We start from the raw sequence: 24,406 nt of genomic DNA on the forward strand, positions 1-24,406 counted from the left end.
ACCAGCATTTGGCTGGTAAATGGTGTTAATGGTAGATATCTCTTTTGGAACAGGTCATGTTTTAATATCACCAGTTCAGTATATTTCAGATAATATTGCAGCAATAGTTTTTTAGTTGCAAATGGCACCGAACAAATGTTTACTTTTAAGTAGGCCTACTTTTAACACAGTTTCCCTGCGGGGGAATAATAAAGTATTTGTGATACTGATTTTTGATTCTGAAGTGTTTTGCTTATAAGTTGTTTGCATTTAGCTAAAGTGTGATGTTTGTCCTCATATTGCATTGCAATAGCCTGTTTAAAGTGATCATATAACAAACAACTAATCAGTACTGATACTGTATGCTAATAGATATAGGAGTGATAATAATACAGTAAATGCTTTGAATGTCTTAGATATAGCTGTGCAGTATTCTTAACAGACTGGATAGCAGCAGACAATAGAAGGCTTATTACAACCAGAAGAGACATGAGACTTTTATTTTTTAGAGACTTGACTTGGACTCGTGACCAAAGACTTGATCAAGTCTCACCCCACAAAGACTTGAGACTTGACTTGGACTCGTGACCAAAGACTTGAGACTTGGACTTGCAAAAATAGACGTGTGTGTGTGTGTGTGTGTGTGTGTGTGTGTGTGTGTGTGTGTGTGTGTGTGTGTGTGTGTGTGTGTGTGTGTGTGTGTGTGTGTGTGTGTGTGTGTGTGTGTGTGTGTGTGTGTGTGTGTGGTGTCCTAGTCAGACCAGTCCTTCCTCACAAACCTCAACAGACTAAACTTTAACCTGGGAGGGCCACGGATCATGACAGCTGAAATCTGATCCTTCAAGTTTCCACTCTAACGTGAAAGCAGACAGACACCTGACCCTGTGGATGCTCGCTGATGTGTGTACACTCACACACAAAACCCACACACGTTGACATTTGACAACACACAATGACAAACACCTGTTAAATCCACAAAGACACACTCTAAAAGACTACACGCGATTCAACAGGCACGTAACATGTTTCAGTGATGAACTACATCTGTAATCCAGTGAGTTTCGTGTGTTATTTTATCCTCACACGGAAGCAGTTCTCACTTTAAACAAGCACTTCTTAACTCACAGCAGATATTACTCTGTGTATTGCAGCTGCTGCAGTGGGCGAGAGAGTGTGTGTGTCTGGAGAGGGTAACAAAAGAAACACCATAAGTATGCACTGCTCATATTTCTCTAGCAGACGTGTCGAGTATTTGTTAAAGGACGGACAGAGTTGAAAAGATAGTAGAGGAAAGAGGGGGAGGAGGAGCGTGAAGCGAGACGACTGTTTTCAGCTCTTGATCCACTTTGTCAAATTGTTGTTTGCTTGTGTTTGCATATGTTCATCTGTATGTGGCTTGATGTGGGTGAAACCTCCACTTAAATGGTCTGATTCTGATAAACAATCACGCAGAGAGTTCTTGATCCTCCAGAGTTAGACACCCCAAATCTGGGATTGAAACATCAATACTTGAACACTAACGGAAATGTGTGCAACAAATCCAGTATTGAACATTTGCAGCAATGTTCGTAAATTGTACGATTTCGTCTTTAATTCAACCCTTTTGTACAAAGAAAAATACACACTTCAAACATCAATGGAGGTCTTTGGCACAGAGGAAAAAGCTAAAGGCAATGTTTGTAGGATCAATATTTAGTTGTTTTGTGTCTTTTTATGAGATTTCTTGACAGTTTTGGAAATATACAACATCACCCCCTGACCTACCATTAAATATAACTACAAAACAGGTATTTAAAGGAATGGTATGCTCATGACACTCATTTTTAAATAATTATCATCTGATAAAACAGACCAGTCTCTGCCAGTCTTTCTTCTTTTTTTTTTTTTAATCCGATGACATTATCAGTGATTTTAAACTGATTAATTACCGAAATAACATCAACACTGTGGGCGGCGCCATTTTACCGGACGTGACGTAAACCATGCGTTTGGTTTCGAGGACACGTTGATGTTCATGTTATTTACTGTAGTTACTCTCTTCAAATATGCCTCATTGTATCGCGAAACATTGCCACAATTCTGATAGGAACAATCCACGGAATGCTCGGTTCCATCTGTTGCCAACAGGTAAGCGTAGGAAGTACGTTCGGAGGCAGTGGCTAGCGAAATGTGGCCGGCCCGAACCGAAAGATCCACAGGCGCATGTATGCAGCGAACATTTCAAGTTTCCGGACGACTACTCTGAGAGTATGATAAAACATAACATGGGATTTATTGAACAACCATTACTTAATGGAGATGCAGTACCATCGGTCTTTCTGGTGTCATCACCGACCAGGACACCAGTTCGGCCAGTTGAGAAATCGCCCTCTGCAAGTGTGAAGCGACGGAGGACCAGAAGTAGTGCTCGGAGTAAGAATAAGGTATGTTATGGCGCATTTCCATTGCAGCGGGTAGCCCCGTTTAAAACGTCCTTTATCGTCCAGGCCAGGCCAGTTTTTGGTGGCCTTTCCATATAGCGTAGTACCGGCTAGTGGGCATTTCCCCCCAGTTTTTCCGGCCCCATAAAATCGTGGTTCTAGGGCCAGGGACAACGAGGCTGAGTATGCTAAACTAGAGAGGGAATCGCTAGCAAGGGTGGTACTACATGCATACATAGGCTATCTAGTAATCAAAATCATTGTATCTACTAAGTAGTACTAAGTAGGCTCGAACCTGTATGGCTGAATTCCCCCATCCAATCTCTTCATATTGCTCAAAACTTCTTCCTCGGCTGACGAGTCCGAACTCAAATACTCCGCCAAGTTTTCGTGTGTTTACAAAGTGAACGCATGGATGACGTCACGACCATCACGTGACTACTGAAAATGGGCAAAATGGCAACGGCCTGACGGAATATACAGGTTTTGATAAAAAAGAGCTATAAAATCATTATTTACCGGGGAATATCGCTGATTTCTTCAGGGTATGGTTTAAACATAATGTTTCACTAAATACTGAAGTTTTGATTAATTATCTAATGAGTGGAGCATTCCTTTAAAGGATAATTGTGTTATATGTAATACGGAAATGGCTGTGCACAAACGAGGAGGTGGGATTAAAAGATTTTAAAGATTTCCCTCAATGAAAGGAATCCAACTTTTTGATTAATTATATGAATGGACTGAAGTGGATATGGTACCTATCCACAGTATAAAAGCCATGTCCATGTGTGTACATGTTCGTATGTAAGCGTGTCCTTTTCCTTTTCACAGTTCATTAAAAGGAGCCACTTCACCGCTGGCTGTTGTAAAAGGAGAAGCAGCAGCTCCGAGCTCATTGTGGATCCACTAATCCTTCACTTATCTGAACCACGTCAATACTACCCCCACCTTCCACACCATGCACTCTTTCTCTCTGAGCTTCCTTCTCCTCTGTTTCCTCCCCCAGCCCTCCTCACCCGCAACCCTTCCCGCCCTGCAGCTCTCATTCCAGCCTTGTTGTCCCTCCAGCCCCCCAAGGTGCTGCTTGAAATCCATCCTCTCTCTTTTTCTTCTTCTGGACAAAACAGAAAGGCTACATGGAGTAATAACACGGAGCAGCAGGGGTGGGATGGCCATGGTAAGGTTATTAAGCCTTGCACACAAACACACGGTTCGCCACAGGGCCACTGAGGTGGGGCCCCAGGGGGTGTTAGGCCATTTCCGTGTGTGTGTGTGTGTGTGTTCATGCTGAGAGGAGTGAGTGATGAAGCCACCCACCTTTTACTCTCGCTAACAAGCTAGTGTTTTTTTCTTAAGGCCACTACTCATATCAAAGACTATATCTTGTTTTGTATTCAATTCAAGCTGCTAGTATGCAGTCCTTTCTGCTGTTATAGTCAATATTTTTAAATGGTAACACAGTCATTAAAAAAAAAAAGGTCCTTACTCTAAAGGGTTGCTTAAACTGTATTCTTAGAAATGAAAAGCCTCTTCAAACAGCATTTATGGTCATCATGTAATAGCAAAACTCTTCACAGAAACCCAAACAAATTCATTTAAGTGGGTTAACAGCTCCTTGAGGCAGAGAGAGACATGTTTCACTGCAGGTTTTTACAGACTGTCAGCCCCTGTAGCTGGTTGAGTAAAAGAAAACCCACATCAAGCTGTACAAGTTCTTTGGTTTCCTTCCTCAAATAAAATAATATATGTATATACTATAGAGGGGAATTAAGGATGGAATCAGATCAGAAATGCTGCATATAATGGACCTGAGGCGAGGAGAGGTCCAGTTGTAACTAGCTCTTTACAGCAATAAGGATACAGGCTCTTTAAAGAGGATGTGGCCTGACCCACCACTCTGTAGCTGGGAGCTGATACAGCAGCGGATCATTTTTCATCTCCAAATCTGCTTTGGCATGGTCAGGAGTGGCAGTGTGTGTGCGTGTCTGCGTGAGTATGTGTATGGCTGGGAGGGGAGGAATGGCACACAAAACATGCAGGGACTCTGAGAGAGGAGAGGGGGGCCGTCAGCCAGGGTGCATTGTGGTCCATCTCTAGTGTTTTTCTATTGGTGCTACTCTGACAATACGAGGCTTGGTCTTCCCTCACTGCTCAGCTGAGCAATCAGGTCACCTCATCTTGACAGACACTAACACACACACGTAGATACACACACACACACAACATGCCGCCCTGCAGCTGTTGCCAATGATGTCAGTCCTGATTTGGCCAAACTAGCCTTTTGTTTCACAGCATGAACACGGAGCAGAGGAGGAAGCTTCATTTGGCAAAACAGCTAGAATGTTTCTGTCTCTTAGATTGTTTGGGGTGGGATTAGCTACTGGCTGCTAATATAAACGTCTGAATGCGAAAGGCGGTGTAAAGATAAGACGAGATAAAATACAAATAGATCACAAATGTAATACTATCCATATGCAATAGCTTAGAGAATTGACTATAATTGTTATAATAATCAATTCACTGTTTAATAAATCATTAAACTAAGTCACATTTTTAATAGATGAAATTATTAAGATTAAAGAAATGTTGGATTAAACGTCTTACAAATGAATAGCAGCTAAATAAATATAAATGAAATTATAATCTGCATCTACACACACAGTTAATATTTTTAAATATATATGTGTTTGTGTATATCATTTAAACAATTTAAGAGACAGGTCTTTTTAGTTTAAAATGTGTGGGAACAGTTATTTAAATATTTATAAGTGAAAACAAAGAATAAACATACACTATCATTTCAAAACTAACTCCTAAGTAATATATCAATTAAATTAAACAAAAAATAATAATGATAATACACAACAACTACAAGTGTATGATAAGTGCCAGCCTTCACAGCAGGTTACTGACACATCTCTGTAATGAGTTGTTTAAAGCACTTATATATGACAACACAACGTTAAAGGCCGCTGTTCTAGTCAAAGCCCCCCACCCCCCCCAATCCTTTTCCCCAACACGAACACTCTCCGCCTCCAGCCCCCTGATGTCTGTTGGCAGGACAGTCAGAGGAGCTTCATTGGTACTTTCTCATGTTTTCCTCTTTCTCACTCTCTAACTTTGTCACTCTCTCATTGGGCTGTGTGTGTGTGTGTGTGTGTGTGTGTGTGTGTGTGTGGTGTGTGTGTGTGTGTTTTGTGTGTGTGTGTGTGTGTGTGTGTGTGTGTGTGTGTGTGTGTGTGTGTGTGTGTGTGTGTGTGTGTTTTTTTCATGCCGAGAGGACAAGAGCGTGGGTGCCACTAAATGAGACAGAGGCCAAAGCAAATGCACACTCTGTGGCAGAGTGATTGGGCAACACAACTCAGTTAACCAAATCTTGGAATGAGCTTCCACTGAATACAGCGCACGCCACAAACACACATGCAAGCGCGCACACACACACACACACACACACACACACAAGTTGTCCCAGTGCCCAGGCAGCTTTCCTGCTGCCGATAATGAGGAGGTTTGGAGATGTGCACGTTTGTGCAGATCTAAAACACACACTTTAATGGCTAGCTTGATGGCTTGAACACTCTGCCAATCACACAGCAGTTTGAGTCAACTGCATTCTGCTTACTTTCACATTTGTGTTCAGTAGCTTTCATCACTGCACACTCAGAAACACACACAGTGTCTCATATCACACCTGCTGCCAAGAGATATACAAACATAGCATGAGACACCCTTTAACTGAGCTATAATGCTGTCAGTGACATTTTAGAAAATAATCCTACTTCTCCTGACATTTCATGAGGCGGGCTGGTTATGGTTCATTCTGCAGCCTGCCTCTTGATCTGAGATGTGTTTTAGTGGTAGCCCGCCAGCCAGGGCTGCTTGTTAGAGCAATGATTTGATGAGGTTTGCGCTGATTACAGTCTTGTTGGATACAATCTACGGCTCATTGAGGGAGGGGAGGGAGTGATTGTGAGCGGGACTGTCAGTTTGTCAAGCTGTCAGGAGCACTGCTGTATTATACTTCTGTGTTTAGGCGAGGTGTGCGTGAGTAGCCTAGCGGAGATTTCAAATGAATCAGCTGATATGAAAGAGCACCAGTGAGGATATTAATACAAATCTTGTAGCAGTTATCAGCACTCAGAGGAGTCATACACATTCTTTATGATTTATGATATGGTTCTTTGAATGGCATCACAGCAACAGGAAAAAGGAGCAGTACATCTGGACGGCTCCTATTTCACAAACAACCCTATCGCAGACAAACACTTTTAACGGCAAGTGGCTTCTCTTGGTATTGTGCTGGAGAGCTGTAGACTTTGCAGCACAGTGGCGCAGCAGCTCAACCGTGGTGTGTAATATTGGCTGAGAACAAATAATCTGAAAAGCCTCAAATGCCCTCAGCCTTTGTAAGCTTTATGAAATATTAACCAAATTAATCTACGGTCTTTTTGTTCCCCGAGCACATAATGTACTGCAACTGATTCACTGTTCAGCAACAATCATCCCTGAGATTAATTCTAAGAAATGCAGCAACATTTTTGATCTCTGAAAGCCGGGGACAAGGTGTAATTATTCCCTTCCATATATCATGTTTTCTATTAATTAGGTCTGCGCCAGTGAACGCTGCCCTGCTTGTCGAAGTGACAGCCACAGAGCCACAGGCGTCTCTCAACACAGCTTTATTCCTGACAGCAAGTGTGCCGGGTTATTATAACATTATGGGGCTTAACAGGCAGCATCTGATCTGAGGTCAGGTTCGTGTTTCGATATTTTTAAAGACCGATATGATACCCTGTTTAGTAAAGCAATTTCTAGATGCCTCGAGGCAGAACAAAAGGGCAGAGGTCAGTGAGAGCAGAAAGAGGTTCAATCCAAACATGTGACCAGAAAATCAGGTCCGCAAAGTAAAATAGAAAATCATTTGAAGGGATTTTATAGATTGCAGATTTAATGTCCGTCTGATAGAGGGAGAAAAGAGAGATCAGAAATAATCCTCTTAGCTGTGTGTTTGGTAATCTGATTTAGTCTGATTTTTAGGCTGCTATCTCTGGTTGTGTTTACTGATGCTGTGTCTAGATTGACCACAGCCATTTTCACCTTTAACACCCCTCCTTTCCCCCTGTGATACATCAGGGTGAGGGCTTGGCACATAAACAAAATATCGGTACATTTAAATCCCCAAATCCAGCAATATGTCTGCTTATGAAATGATTTCCCGTTCTGACATTGCTCCGGAGAAGCACACTACGGCTGTCCCTGCTCCAAATAAATGACCTACTTTGAACATTAACACACATTTACATGGAGGCAAAATTCAGGGCAGCTTTATAGTTTCCGTCCCCGGCTCAGACACTTCTCGCTTTAAGTACGATGTGGCTCCCGTCCAATTCTTAGAAAACACAGATTTTTCACATCTTTGAGGGGATCACTCACAGCTGAATGGAGACAGGTACAGTAAAGCCATGTTTCCTTTAACCTGAAAATAGGTGCTTAATATATGCCAGGGTTTTAGAGCAGAATTGTGCTTTTGTCGTTAAGTTAAAGGAAGGTGAGGTTGGCACAGAGGCCCACCTAAGGTGCTCCCGACTCAGGCAGAGCTATTTCCAGACCGACAGCCCCCCCCGTCTCCTCCACCTCTACCGGGGAAACCACACCACTGCACAGGCCCCCGTCACAGACTAGACTCAAGAATGGATCCATTATTCACAGAGGCTGTTAGGGGACTGGCACACGAGGGTGGGATGTGGTAGTGGGACACGAACGCTCACTTTTACTTAACTTAGAAATGCTCAAGCAAGCAAAAATATATTACAAGAGACTGTATCTTTAGGAAAACAAAACAGGTCGCTCGGCAGTTCATGTATCATTAGTAAAGCTCAACAATATATCAATGCCCACAGTGTGATTTGCTCTATGTAAAGTCATCAAAACAACTTGCCACTGCGTCCAAGTGCGTGCTTAATGCCGAATTAATATGTGTGAACTATCTGGGACCATGTGACTGGAGGCACACACTGAGACATAACACAAAGCAGAGCAACACAATAGTGCAATGAAAGTCAACACAGCTTTAGACACACACGTCATATCAAGTTCAGAGAACGCTCGACAGCACAACACAGCTCCACACAACTCGACATGGATGAATGTGTTCCCTCTCTCTTTCTCACACACACACACAGGCCAGATTGTATACGAGTTTGCTCACGGACCATGATAAGAAAATGTGGTAAATGCGTAATCTGATATGCATGACTTGAGGTTTCTCTCTGCCTTTCTTTTCCTCTTGGAAATCGCAGGTTGCATCCATAATTTACACCAGCCTCCGTCTGTTTCTCTCTTTTCCACTCCGCTCCCTCCCTCTTTTTCCTCTCTCCATCTCCTCTTCTCTCTCCTGGCAATCTGGCTTTTGCAGCTTTGCTCATTAGCATATTGCAGAATGTGCAGATGCCACCAAAAAGTATTCACCTTCCAGCGCTTTGATGCCGTTTTGCATGTACACAAACTACGCCGTCGACATTTTGCGCAGCCTCCTAAACAAAAGCAGAGGGATGCAGTCTCCTTATACTAAAACATGTTGGGGCCATAATGTGACATCCTTTAGTCTAATGTTTCCTCACATCCTCATTTATCTCAAGTACATCATCCATCACATCAGTCAAAGGTTATTTGACACTGTGATGACGATTGATGAGTGTGTCTTCTAAGGCAAGGTTTAAATGAACACTTAATATTCATGCGGTCTAAGGGATATCTGAACACATGATGTTCATGCTGTTCAAAGGCTAATTGAACACAGTATTCATGCGTGTTTTCGCATCAAATGGAACTCCTGCAGCTTATGCAGAAGAAAGCAGATGACAGGACGATGAGGATATGGGGATTACCAGTTTTCATCCTCTCACAGACTGATACTGATATAGAGAGATCAATAGCCATACATGGTAACTCACCATTGGTTCAACACTGTTAACACTGCTGTTCAGGTTTCACACCCTAGGGACAGCTTGAAGAAGAGCCAGAAATGTATCACCTTTGTGGCATACATGCACTAATGTGGTGGTGGAAACATCCATCCAATGGGCATTTTTTGGTTTGGGCTATTGTGACTCACTGGCCTGTTACCGTTAGACAAGCACCAGCTGTCTGCCATGCAAGAAGAAACATCAACCACAAAATCTTGATCACATAAATCAACGCATAACATGTGCTTTCATTCAAAAACAATGGCAGTAAACCTCTCGTGGCGATGTATGTTCTGATGTGTATGTGGCCTCTGGAAGTGTTTTGGAGAATAAGACCCTTTTTATTATCAATTTCAGGATTGTTGGGAAATAGAAGGAGCTAACATTTTTCTCCACAGGCGATTTTAGTTTGAAAGATCTGTTTTTTTCTTTTGCTCCTCTGACTCAAAGTATATCAAATGCCTTTGGTGTTGCATGATCACCCATGTTTTGTTCTAGTACAAAATGTCATTGTGCTTCATAGCTAGTATGACACAACCGAAGATAAAATTCAAACTGAAGTCACATCTTCTTGTTTGCAAAACCACACTGACGCATATCTGTTCCACCGTACGAGCCGATTGCTCGGATGAACACATAGGTGATAAATCAGGATCCTTACCAGTGTGGATGAGGACGTTTCTGTGTTTCCTAATGGGCAAAATCCGTTCCTTAATCCTCATCAATCACAGAGCGAGTCTAAAATGAAACAAAACAGAATGCGACGCACATCAGGGAGTGTGACAAAACACAATCTGCTTTTTTGTGATAGGAAAACAAGACTTAGGTGGCATCATTTATCGAGATGTAATAAAGCACCCTGTCGTGCATCTGACAGATTGGAAGCACATAACAAGGACTGACAGAGCTGGAGACAATGTGCATCTCTAATCCCCGCCAAATATGAAACATGAAATACTTCAATGACAAATACAAGTTGATTGCTCGTCTTCCTCGTGAGTGTTTTGCGCCCATCGAGTAGCAGAAGCAGCTGTCTTTGAACTCTCTAGGCTCTAATCAAGGAGGAATATTTCTTCCCTGCAACTGGCTCTTCTCGAGCTCTGATGTTCAGATCTCCTAATGGGACGACCATTCGCCTTCTATTAATGCACTCGCTTACTTTACAGGACTGCATCTTTACCGCACTTATTTCTGTGTTTGAAACTCCCACATCATTTCATATTCTGATAGAGTGCTTCCCAAAACCGTCTGGCTTAAATGTATTCCACATGTGTACTCGTACAGTAGGCGGACATGAGCTATCTTCACCGGCTACAGATTGCCCCACATTTAATTACTGTTAACACCAGAGCTAGCAAGCTAAATACGCCTCCATGATTTATTCATTCCCCCCCATATTTGAGTCAAATTAAATTAGTCATATGAGTTTAATTAAACTAAATATGATCTGATATTGTAATTTCACACTTGGATATGGAATACAGAGAAGGGTACTTGAGCACAAAGAAACCGTGGTATACCAGCGCTCATTAGAGGCTCTTCTGTGTAGTCATGTTGGCATTACCAACAGCAGCATTAGCTGAATGATTGCTCCTAATCAAGGTTTACACACTGGGAGGTTACCTTTATTCCAAAAGAAGCGGGATCACTCTGCTAACACCATTATTCACCCTTCCCATTAGTCATCGAACCGTGGCTAATACAAGTAACTCCCCATATATTTTCTGGGACCTTTGCTCTAATCATTGTTGTTACTGCGGACCACAGAAGTGCAATTAGGGGAAATAACTGTTTATTCCTCCAGTTTAAAGGGCCAGTTCACTCCTCCCTAAAAAACTGTATAGTGGCACTTAGCCATAAAAGAAAAATAGAGAAATTGTGTATTTGTTGTGTTCACAAAAAAACTAAAACATGTTCAATGTTTTATACAGAGTAACAAAAACACTTTTACTGAAAAAAATATGTTACGGTTGAATGTTTTACATGTCAATTTTTCAACAAAATACATTCGCATTCACTGTTTTGAGGTCGAGGCGGAAGGGTCAGAGAAAGATATCATGAAAGCCAGCCAACTAAAACTAATACATGCAGCGCCAGAAGCAAAAGGAATATGGTTTATTGTGATTTGGGTGAGCACAGCCTTTAAAAGCATTTTAGGAATTTATTGTCCTAAATACCAAAAATGGCTTACAAAAACAACCCTTTTATTATAACGCAGACATGCTTTTGCAAACAGTGAATTCACAAACACAGAATATTTCACATTCAGTCATTTGTAAGCGCTTGTGTCAGGGAAGGTCATCTTTTAGCAGTCAATCAATGACACTCACAACTGAAACACATTCACCTACAGGACCTGCTGTGGGTTTTCCTATTCAATTGCACCTGGTACTTTATATGCCGCTGTGTCTTTAGTTGACTGAGTAGCTCTTACGCACAATAACTAATGTAGGTATTATTTCCCACTCATACAAACGCTACATCATAGTGCTAAATGAGCTGCAGTGAATGAAATAAAGAAGCACACATAATTTACTGATGCCTGGTAATGAAACATGAGGCCGGTGTGGTGTGTTTTCTCACTCTCACTGAGAGGAAATACGTCTGCTGAGAGCTACCCCCGGCTTGCAAATCTCTGTCACACCGTCTCACGACACAGGCAGAATTATCAGAGAAAAACAAATGGAAGCATTGATTCACTAGTTGTTTATTTACAGCCCTCTCCGGAGAAGACATAAATTCCCCTGTTGAGGCTTTGTTTCCCCATCATACGACACAACGGGATGCATGAGAAGAAGGGTTAGCAGGCCACACACACAGAAACACACATACGCATGTAAGCACACATGCACATACACACACAAACATCTTACATCTGGATTAATCTCCAATGGGCATCATCACAGATGCCATTAAACGTAGCAGAAGGCGAGAATCATGCAGGAAAGGGGCTGCCATCTGAATAATTTATTCAGAGGCTCATCTTGTCTCACACCAGGGGGATTTCTGCTTTCAATTTACACTGCTCTCCTCCCTATATTCAAATCAAGGAGAAGATTTGTTGTGATTGGCACACGGAAGGTCAACGTTAGCAAGCTAGCGTCGACGCCGTCCTCATTGGGCTGGTATGCTGGTCTATTAGCACACTAGGGTAGTGTGTGTGTACGTGTGTGTGGCAGTCTTTGTTTACCTCAGTGTGTGCTGGGTGACACTGGAGAATAGGCCCGTGGAGCGCAGAGACGGCAGTGTGTGTCTGAGCTTATTAGGCTGCGTTCCAAGGACACAGGAGGCTCCAGACATTACACTGGCTAGGGAAAAAACACTATTACTAATCATAGCAGGAAGATGTTAGGGCTGCAGACACAGAGCAAGGGATGGGGGGGGGGGGCAAAACGTACAAGAGAGGGAAGGGAGAAGAAGAGAAAGAGGAGGAGTAGGGGATGACAAAGGGGAAGCGGAAAAGTGGAGGGGAAGAGTGAGAGCGCAGGATGAAGTCATGGCTCTCATGCATGTCCTCATTCTGTGTGTCACACTGGGACTGAAAAAAGGACGAAGAATGTTTCAATAAGGCACAGGTCATCTGTGACAGGAGGAGCTGCTATTAGCCAACGGCACACAGAGCGACTGACAAGCAAAGGGGAGAAAAACTCTCCCTCGGAGTGACAAACTGTAGATCTGTTTGAGATTTCCAGCATTGGAGGCGCAACAAAGGATCTGTTTTGTTGTTTTGAGCTGTTTGTGTGATTCCTTGGGGAACGGATCCGTCTATTTCACTTTACACTCGACGTAGGCGGCGTTCATGTAACAGAGACGGAACATTTCCAGACTTGAACGCTGTGTTTGTCTAAAGACTCTGTTCGAGAGCTTCTCATTCTCTGAAATGCACACTTTCAAAAGAACGGGTTAAGAGGTTGCTCAGGGGGGATTGTGTTAACCAAGCAAAATGCCTTTGTCATCTCCAGTAGTGAATTGGTATGTGCTAGCTAACTGATGACAGCACTTGGCTGTTTCTGCCGTTACAGGCATGAATGGCCCTGTAGTAGCCGGGCACAGTGCAGCGGTTCAACAAGGCCTCTTTAACCAGCTGAATGACAGGCGAGCAGACGGGCGGCGAGCCAACCACAGACATTCAGCTCTGACTGCTGTAATGATGCCAATTCAGCCCAGACTCCAGCAGCCACTTGATGCAGGCAGAGAAAAGAGTGGGAGAGTCAAGTTTGAATCTATGAGCACATCAACAGTTAGGTCACTCCACCTCCATATGTCTCCAATTGTTGGCCATTGTCTGGCAGTCGCTCTGATGTTTACTCTTTAAACATTTGGGGTTGTTTCTTTGTTACCGTGGGGAGTCGATGAATGTATGGCTTGTTGCCTTGTTAAACTTTAAAATGTCAGTGTCCACAGCCCCGAGCGATACGTCAGGAGAACTTTGCACCCTCCGCCTGGTGGAAATCTCCGCGCAAACTGAGGGGAAACTCGGCACCAGTATGACACAGCATGGAGGAATGCACCAGCGGATGTGGCTCTCTGCCTCTCTTTCTCCTTCTCAGTCAACCCCTGTCTCTGTCTCCTCCTCCTCCTCCTCCTCCTCCTCCTCCTCCTCCTCCTCCCCCTCCCGCTATGGGCAGGTCCATATGCACCCAGTAATTATCAAGGTTATTTTCTCCAGAGAGCCAAATCCCTGTTTATGGGCATGAGCGTGTGTCACAGGGCCCTGGCTAACAACTCACAGGACGCTGACTCTGTACACAACCCCAAAGAAAGTCTCAGCTTTAGCAACACTGTGGTTTTCAGACCCTGCAGTTTCTTTTGCTCCCATTTAAGTTGAAAAAGAAAAACATTTGTGATTTTTCGGTAGCTCTTTCATGACCTCAAGTGAGACAGCAAAAATGTTGCGTGTGAGTCTCGACCTCAGCTCTTGCCAAAACCTAGGAGTTATTTCTGGAAACCAGCAACTTAACAGATTGTATCCGGCAGCAAGAGAAAAATGAATACTGTGAGCCCAAAAAAAAGCATTATGACATGAAAGTGGCATATTCAAATCAGTTATTAATGTATTGTAGACTTCAGTATTGTAATTTGGTTAAGATGTAAAACAAATATTTGGGAAAGAAAGTTTTTCTTAAGATTGTTTCAGTCCCTTCCATGAACCAGACACCCTGGAGAGGTTGTAACCTGGACTACAGCACACATTTCCTTTTGGCAAATTGCTACAGAGGAAGTGAAGCCTGTGAAAGGCCAGTGGTTAACAAGCCCTGTAAAAAACACTAACAAATCAAACAAGCTAGGTATTATGTCAGTTAATTAGAGGCAAACAAGAGTCAACGTTGTCTTTTGAACGGGTTACAGAGTAGGCTTGTTCTCGTGCTACAGTAGGCTCGTCTGCAAACAACAGCCTGGAGCAACCTGAATTGCAAGCTCAAAAGTAAATGTGCATGTAACTAACTGTTATCCAGGGTTAGCAGTGCACACACACTCAAACACAAACCGAAATCGCCTGCTCCCTTCAGAAAAGCTGCTTCCTCTCCGTTTCATCACGCAGGCCAGGCTTTGTTAGTGTGCGGAAATGCCTCCAGAGGGAATGAAAATACTGGCAAGTCCCTGCAGCTCTTTCTGGAGAGAAACGCGGGGAAAAGAGACGGGTCCTGCAGCTGCAAGATCACACACACACACACACGCAACCGCACACACGTATGCCAAGTGCCCATGTAGGTTGAGGGCTCAGGTTACGTACAGAGATAACCGTGTTAACCTAAAGAACATAAACACCGGTGTGTGGTTACAGGGCTGTCAGGGCACCGGAGGAGCCAGAGGAAGCCAACACAATCTAAAGTTGGACTTATGTTGTCGAGGCTGCCGCAAAATTATAGGCAACGTCACTTTGAAAGCCCATACCACTGCTCAAATCTGGGATTTTCCAGCATGGGTATTACATTTGAGGAATTAGGTGACCCTGCTTCCTTGATTCATTAAGTCATACAAGGATCTTGTTGAGAGATCCAACAAACAGTTCAAGAAAGGTCAAGAGAAGTTGAGATATCTGAGAAACTTTTAATCAGAAGTGATACTTTAACTGTGACACCTTGCTACTTATCCATGTATTTTAAATAACCACTTATACCTTTCAAGGTTGCACAAATTCCAACTTTTGGCAATTCCCCAGTTCTACTAAGCCGCATGAAAAGCAGAAAAAACTGAGAATAAACCTGGAGAGTAAAAAAACTTCACAGTTTCGGGCATAATTCCCATTGTGGGTCCAAACCCTTATCCTTCATTATAACCACTGAGCCATTGTTCAGCCCTGTACTTCACTAAGGATTTTACATTTTCTTAGTATTCCATTACCTCACTCCACACCATCTTGGTTGGCGAAAAACACGTGTTAGTAATCAAACGACAGCCCTCCAACAACAGATGATTGCAATCAAACAGTCGATGGCCAGCACTTAGGGCAAAAATACGGCATATTAGTAAGAAACAGAAACCCATGGTTTGTGAGGAATAAATGATGTTTTCAGCAGATTGGTCTATTGTTCCAGTAATAAAACTGCAGGCACTGAGATCATCCATGTGCTTCATGTCAATGATTTCCCTTTAGTGTGTTAAACGATAGAAGCCATTACTCGTATTAAGAGAAAAATAAGAGGGCAAACAGTTGTCATTGGTATTTGTTATTTTGTTCTACAAATTCACATCTTGTATTGTACAACATCAGATATCTTTAATATACACTGAACTGACTAGCCAGGGTATTTCTTAGAACTACTTGGAGATAGAAAATGCTGCACACAGTGAATGTCAGCTCTGTCTCACTTTGCCACCCACACTCACATTCAGTTGACCCAGGATATGTAAAAACAGCCTGCTATTTTTATTTAATATTTCATGTAAATTGTACCTCCTACACAAAACTGTCTGACTAGCATATCTTTTCATTACAGCTGCTGCAAGTTTTCAGAAATGATAAAGTCGGCTAACACTGTGTATGCTACGTCTACATTCTGGTACTTTGTCATCAACTCCACTGAAAGGGTCTTTACAGCAGATCGCAATAGGGTTAAGGAAATACAAACCTTCAACTGGTAAACTAAATATCTTTTAGTGGTCATTTAAAACCATTTATGTGTGCTTATTCGGACCTTGAGCAGATCGTCACAGATGTTCGCTACCACAGCAATCCTTGAACTCATGTTACAAGTTTTATTTGAGATGAAATAGATCTTAACTAGTTCCAGAGATTACTGTATACACTGATAATGAGTTATACTGTAAGGTACCGTGGATTGAAGTATATTAATCTGTATCAGGAGGTACATTCAATGATCAGATCATTTGTGTTTGCACTTGCAGCAGGCAGGCCTTTTCCCGATAAAAAGCTGATTTCAAATGTTAACCCTTGTTAAGACCTTCAAAAAAAGTTTGAAAGTTAGGTTGAACTATGCCGGCAGCTGTATGAGTATCTATGTGCTACGAAAGTAAAAGATAAGCTGTGCCACACAAGATCGTTTCCAAAGTTGTGTTTTGTTGACAGTGGAAAGGTGACTTTTGCTCTGCCCAAACAACTGACTGAAACATTGTCTTACCAGAGAGATATCAGGGGAAGGCGGATTTGAGATGTACTGACAGTAGAGGAGCTTTCAAGACAGCTGCTCGAGTTTCTCTCTGTCACTCTCTCTCTCTCTGACACACACACGCAAACACACACTCCGCTCCCTCTCTCCTTTTTAGCCAGTGACAGCAGGCACCCAGCGATGACATGAGGAGTGTCTCTGGCAGCCAGTAAGGCAGCACTAAACAGACAGAAATATCTGCTCTGACAGACGGACAGACCGTCACCCACTACAACTTGCATGCAGCTGTCAGAGAGCTTACCACTCCTCTTCCCGAGCCTCTGGTTTGATTTTCCTTTAAGCAATGCTCTCAACTCTGAACAGTGTTTCCCTCATATTTGATTTCTTACAGCTATCAAATACTGCATTGAAAAGCTACAACTACATTTAGGTGCTTGGTTGTGCTTGGCGTGTGTCCAGAGAGGAGGAGGTTCAGCTTTTATTTAAGGCCAACTGTTGAGCCCACAGCCATCCTGCACTTGATCAGCGTTGGCCTACACAGGTTCAGCCCTTTGCCCCTTTCATTTAGTTGTTCTTTCTTTCATCCGCACAAGAATTTGCTCTCCCTCTCGCTGTCTGTCTTTTAGCTCTCTCCTTCTCAGCCTACAGCCGTTCTCAATTAGGAGGGTCAGGGAGCGGAGCGGAGAATAACTCAGGCTCTGGTATCTGGAGCTGGAAGGACCGAAAGATCAGCAGCAACGAGAAACCACTGCTACAACTCGCTGTGCCAAAAACTGAGCTGTGTCTTTTCATGTGTGTGTGTGCATGTTGCATAAATCTGCCCCGTGTCAACAGGTTGTCAGTGACCTCTGACCTCTATGTTTAAACAGACGATGAATATGACAAATCAGCTAATGCTCCCCATTCCAGCAGCAAATCTTTTTGGCGTTCAATTTAAAGATTCTATGGTAAAATCACCCGCACACATCATTGCTTCGTGTGGGGAGCTACTTTAATTGCTTTGTTTCAATGGTCCCTTCTGAATGGGAGAGGAGCTTGGGGCTGCAGTTTACAAGTCACATCTGCAGGTGTTGCATTTCAAACTGAGAAACTCAAGCTGTGAGAAGGAACACATACACTCACACACAGATAATATACAAAACAGACTGTCTCTTCCTCTCGTACACACACACTGCAGGTGCACAACACATCTGAGCAAGGTGGAATTAAAAATATCCTAACATCTGTGACTCAAATGTTATGTGAGACAACGTAAGTATATGACAAAACAAAGCTGAGGTATATTGAGCAGTCGAGTCAACTTGAAGGAAAGAATGGGGCTCCTTGAATGTGGCTGATGCTTCCCAGTAGGCATTACACACTAAAAGTCTGAAAGAGCCATAAATACCACCAACTTATGTGGCTTAGGGTCATGTAGGTGTTAGATAACCTCTCTGTGGCCTGTTTGTGAAAAACGACTTTACTTTGTTGCCACAAAGCTACATTTACACAGTGTCTCCCCCACAGACTCCTTAGAAAACAGCTCTTTCAAAACTATTTTCTCCCGTTCAGTTTGAAGAGAGCAGTGTCACTATGTGAATCAAATCTGTTTGTTATAGCTGAGAGTCAAGTAGTTTGGAGGATCTCTGGCAGCGTGTCTCCTTATTCACTGAGAGAAAGAGCAATCAGCTAAGCTTCAGATGGCATCCGACAGACTACCGATTCAATCTACTTTCTTCAAACATCCCTATTGTAATGTTCCCACACACTGCCACGCATGCCGCATTGCACACATTTCTGATAATCTATGCAAATAGGACACAGATGGACGAGTATGTATCTAATTGAGAAACATATGTGGCACACTTTTAAAAGATAATCATTCTTACATCTCCTTTTGCTTTGTGTTCTCATCCCATTCCTGTCATCCTCCATTCATTCACCAAGAGTTAAGTGTGAGTGCGATGCTGGCGTCTTGCCACACCATTTGTGAAATTATTCAAATGAGGCCACCATGTTTCTTTTGTTTACCGGCTTGAATGGCAACACGGAAACAAGGTTGGAGTATTCATAACCGCCATTTCTCACACTCACTCTACTACAACTACCACCTCTCTCTCTCTCTCTCTCTCTCTCTCTCTATCTGCCTCTCTCCGTGAATGCTGCCGCGGCATTGGAGGAACGTCGCCGGCATTATGAGAAGCCATTAATGAGTGTGTGGCGTGCCGTGTTGTGATGCGTGGCATATTACAGCCATTCATCAGCGCCGGGAGACACTTGACAGGCGGACAGCCAACAGGTTGTGTAATCATATAACACAGCCATGTCAGGCCTGCCACGGCTCCGTGTCCCATTCAGGCCTCTAATGTTGTTTTCCTCTGGGTAATTGACGACGGCAGACAGAGAGACCCAGTGATGGATAACATTATGGACCGAGTGGTGCAAAAAAGATGGCGGCCTACTGATGTCATTTCAGATTACATCAACATTGGGAGATAATTACAGGGAAATTCAGGTTTATTGCAACTTGGGTGTTATTATTGTAGGCTTGGCCAACATTTATATTGGTTATGATAGCCCTAAGTGATTGCTGAGATGTGGGAACATGATGAAATCACTAAGTCAGGCAGGTCAGTGAAACAGAAATATTAGTAATAATCTGTCACTGCAGACAAAGTTGAACCAGACAGCTCAGGTAATGATTTAGCCTTTACACCTCTGTTCTCACTTTCAAAAGTTAGGTCAGCCTGGGGGTTTGTTTACAACCTCTATGATCAACCAGCCGCTCCTGTTTCTTGCCACATCTCACTTATGGCGCGATTCCACTGCAGCGGGTAGCTCGCTTTAAGCGTGCCGAGCCGAGCGGGGCCCGCTTTTGGTTGCGTTTCCACTTGGCCTAGTACCGGCTAGCGGGTCCTAATTCACAGTTTTTCTGGCCCCATAAAATCGTGGTTCTAGGGCCAGGAACAACCAGGCTGAGTCGGGCTGAGTATGCTAAACTAGTGAGAGAATCGCTGGCAAGGGGGCTACAACTACAACAAGATGAACATATTTGACCGTGATTTAATTGTAATACACGTTTCAAAATGATGCCGAAGTAACAACATACTGATACCGGTTAGTAAAAACCATGAATTAATGCTTTGACAAGTCTGCAGACAGACGGCAGGCGAAAAACCCTTTTAAAATACGTGTTTTCTAAATGGAGCTTGGCTAAGCTAACGTTATATATGCTCCGACCGTCCACACTCACAACAACGGCCTATACGAGCTAATGGCTGTGTTGTTTTTCTGGGGCACTCATTGAAGATGACGTCACGGCTCCGCCTACACTGCGTTACTATAGTAACTACCCCAGTTCCTAAACTGTAATGGAAGCGCAACATTAAAGTTTGTGTCCTTGGGCAAGACACTTCACCTGAACTTGCTCCTGTGGGTATTGTCCACAGTATCTGACCATTGCATGTATCATATATGTGTAATGTGTGTATATGTAAAGCGCTTTGAGTCATTGATAAAGCGCTATAATAAATGTAAGGAATTATTATTAATTATTATTATTATTAAAGTGAGCCGGGCCTAATAAGGCCTAACCAAACCGAGCGAGGCCTGCAGTGGAAACGCGCCATTAGATACCAGCAGTAACTTGACTTTCTTACATATTTGTACCTTCTATTATAGGAAATACTGTTGCCATATAATAAAAGACCAAAGTTGTATACAATGACACAAAGGGAAAAAACAAGAAAACTAAGTCAGGGTAACTTGTCTGGATGTGTCCTGATCTACTTTGTTGCACACTAATTAAAAGTGAGTATATTACTAAATAGATTTAAGAGTCATTATTGTGTCAAAGGAAAAAAAGTCTAAATCTATGAAAAAAAACCTTTAAATAAGACATAAATCTAAGTTATTGCATTAATTATGTCTAAACATGTCGGAGTAAAAATGTTACGCTGGTAATTATAGTGTAGCAGGAATGCCATCTGACGCTGCGGAATGTGTTGCAAATATTCGCGCTCCTCTTAACAACGCAACAATCAGCTGCATCAGAGAAGTAGATGTGGCCCTGAGGCTGTGTTAGACGTTGTTAAGGATAGCAAGTATCCTCACACAACCTGTTCTGCTCTGTCCCTGAGCTGGAAAAGAGAAGACAATGTTCTCTCTCATCCTCCCACACTCACCACTTTATACCTCTGCTTGTTTGTGAAATGCCTCTTGCAGCTCACAATCCAAAAAAGGCCAGCTTGTGCATGTGAAGAAGACATAAGACGATAACCACAATGAATATCAGTAGCAAGGATAAAAATACACCTTCCTGTCTTTTGAATTACATCACAGTCTCCTAAGCTGAAGCACCCGAAGGTGAGACTTCTAAGAGAATAAGAGTCTTGATTAGACCCATGTTGTCTCTTATTCTATCTTGCTTTTATGTCTCACCCAACACACGGTATGTCGAGTTACACAGAAAGACAGTCACAGAAAGTCTACTGCCCTCTTTCTGTCACATGGACAAGTTTACCTCAGAGAAACTCAAATCAGGAGAAGAAAAGCGATTGAAAAGATGAACAATGAAAAAAGGAAGAGGGTGCACAGGCCACAAAATTGAGGGGGAAAACAGTCAAGAATTTAAAAAAAAAGAAGACTGGGAATGGGATGATAATTCCCTTGGAGTGAGTCACATCCATGGGTCTATCTAGGAATGCCATGTGGTACAAGGTGCAGACAACACACCAAAAGAGCCTCAAACTCAGACTTCGTCCACTCTCTCACTCATTTGTAATGCTTTTTACATTAGGAAATGATATGGAATTGAACTGCTAAATTCAATATGAGTGGCAAGAGAGTTGATTAGAGGCACCATGGTGTGGTTGTCTTAATCTTAGTGGTCCTCAGTATTTTAACACGGCTGGTAATTTACAATGTATCTACTCCGGAGAACATATTTTTCAGTTTTTGGGTGTAAAAATGTCCAGCTGTTTAAACCTACGTTGTTTTTAAAATGTAGTTTGGCATCGGATTTCACTAATTGATTGCACCCCTACAGCACTAGACATATTTTAGCATGGTCAGGTCTCCTAATGCAAGGTTGCAAATTAATAATATTCCCTGCAGTGAAAGCTTTTTTAATTATTTGATTCCCTTTTTATACAGAGCGACATTTGGAGGGCTCTTGTTACTGATTAGTACCCAAAAGTGTAGTTACAAATCTGAGGAGGTGCAACAGCTAGACTCTATAACCAAGTCGTAACCCTTTAACACAGGACTATAAATTTCACCTTCAGTGTGGACACGACACACTGAAGGAATCCACCCAACTATTACACCCTCAGACAAACACACACACACACACGAGTACTCACACACAACCCTTCCTCTCTACTCACTCTGAACTCCATTGCCTCACAACAGCCACAGTGTTCAGTGTCAACAGTGGTCACACTATGTGGTGCTAACATTAAAAATGCATCCAATTAAAGCTGCAGGGAAAAATACTCCTCTGTGAACTGCAACAGTCTGTAACATGTTTGCAGCGATGATAGGCTTTCTAAACAGATTAATCCAGAGGAGCTCTGCATTACTCATCCAGGCTGGCTGTCTAGCCAAATTCTGCCTCAATTGCACAGTTGTTTGATCAACTGTTGTATGTGTTAAGCGAGAGAAGGAGAAAAAAACTAAAAGATAAAACAGAGTCCATGGATACCAGGCGAGCTGAATACAGTGAGACAGCAGCAGAGAAACGCAGGAAATCTTGTCTTCCCATACTTTCATGTGTCTACAGTTGTGCGCTGTCACATTCTGCAGCTCTGTTCTGTCGGCAGGTAGAGTTCTCTCTTTATTTCACTGTGCATTACTTGTCACATTGCCGATGGACGGCGCGTGTGTATGCGTGTTAAACCTGTCGCTTTCTGTGCTCTGACGTCCATGTGCTTATCGCTTTGGCTGAACCCTGCTAGTTGTGCATGTGTGTACGGTATCTTTGTCTGTCTGTCCGTCACATACGTGCGCATGTGTTTGTGTGCGAGGCAGATGTTCCCCGGGCGGTGCCATTGCTCAGTGTTCACACACACACCGCACTAAAGAAGATTAACCAGCACTTTATTTATTTATTTGCTTCCTGGATCTGCCCCCACCTGCCCTGCAAACCAGCCCCCAATCCTCCTTAATCCATGGTGGCAAAGAATCCAGGAGGAAAGGCAAAACTGCACAACTGGAGCTGCAGAGTTTCTTCACCACTCTGAAGCTACTTTAAAAAGTGACAAACTTTTCTGGTTCAGGGCCATGAGAAAAATGTGAATTGCAAGTGCAGACGTTTGGATTGGAACTAGAATAAAGCTTTCAATTTAAACAATTGGGATAATAAAGTGCTTATATTCAGTTAAAAAAATAATTACATTACTATTTTATGCAACCTAACTCTACAAAAAGAAAAGTAAAGCCTGAGAGAAAGCAGTCTATAGTTAATGTAGGATTGAGACTGGGTTAGACAATGACTTGATTCTTTGAGGAGAAACTCATTTGTACAGATCTGTTAAATCATCTTATAGATTAATCAAAAATAATCAAAGAAAGCTGCAATGCATGTTTGCCCTATTCTCCAGTCCCACATCTTCCCATTGTAAAAAAAAAAAAAATATCGAAAAAATAAATGTCTTGAATTATAGCCCCATGGTTTTGTTCTATTCTCCAAGTACTGACACTGGCCACAGGCTTCTCAACGGGGACTGGCTGGGTTTTTTAGATGGAGCCAAACAGTATCCTGCACAGCCCCTCATAAACAGCAGCTGCAGACTGCTCAGTTCCCAGTTCCTCCCCGGCCGCCAGCCCAGGAGGGTCCAATCAAATCCAGCCACATTACTCCCTCACTTTGCCTTTGCGTGCCAAGTCTGCTCCGGATCGTGAAAAAAAAAAAGCCAAGACTAAACCAGAGAGCGTGCAAAATCACCAAGCTTTGGATTTAAAATAAATAATCATCTTTTTACCTGTGTGTGAACTTTGACCTTGGTTGTACTGCAGCTGAGGTGGCCTCCCCCTCCCCCACCCCGCCCTTCATGTATTCCTCAAGCACGGTCCTCTTCTGACCCCTCCTTAAGCGGTGATCTGAGGGGAGGGAAGACATAAGAAAAAAGGCTGTTACATTTCTTTTAATGGAGTGCCAGGGAGAACCTGGTTTGGACAGAGGACAAATGGATCACAGAGAAATACACCCAGGTGTTGAAAAATGTATGCAGAGAGGGAGTTTGCTATACTGCCCCATTTACTCTACCTCCTAACCCTGCCGGGGAGCCAATGAACCAATGAACGACTGCTGCACCACCTATCACAGTGCCCTGTCAGTATACTGCAGCAGTCCTGTATATCCCCCCCCCCCCCAACGCGACCCCACCCCCTACTGCACAGGAACAATGTCCTTCCTAAAGGTTATCAGCAGCCCTGGCGCTTGGTCAGCTCTCATCCTGAGTCCATTACACACACAGCGGCTGGATTC

At 43.0% G+C, this 24,406-nt stretch overlaps 1 protein-coding gene across 11 annotated transcripts in view; it reads right to left on the reverse strand.

Annotated features, from left to right (window-relative positions):
- Positions 1-24,016, reverse strand: part of LOC117560791 (zinc finger MIZ domain-containing protein 1-like) — a 76,947-nt gene extending 52,931 nt beyond the window's left edge. For 8 of the 11 annotated variants that reach the window (XM_034237825.1, XM_034237824.1, XM_034237821.1 and 5 more), the window contains exons 1-2: positions 23,901-23,974; positions 10,029-10,105 (exon numbers count right to left, since the gene is read on the reverse strand). The gene's annotated coding sequence lies outside the window, so the exon portion shown is untranslated. Of the gene's footprint in view, positions 1-10,028; positions 10,106-12,557; positions 12,676-23,900 lie in introns of those variants that run through there. The other 3 variants (XM_034237826.1, XM_034237817.1, XM_034237818.1) reach the window with 3 other exon arrangements.
- Positions 24,017-24,406: the final 390 nt, after the last annotated feature.

This window comes from Gymnodraco acuticeps, unplaced genomic scaffold (genome assembly GCF_902827175.1).
Source record: "Gymnodraco acuticeps unplaced genomic scaffold, fGymAcu1.1, whole genome shotgun sequence".
Taxonomy (NCBI): Eukaryota; Metazoa; Chordata; class Actinopteri; order Perciformes; family Bathydraconidae; genus Gymnodraco; species Gymnodraco acuticeps.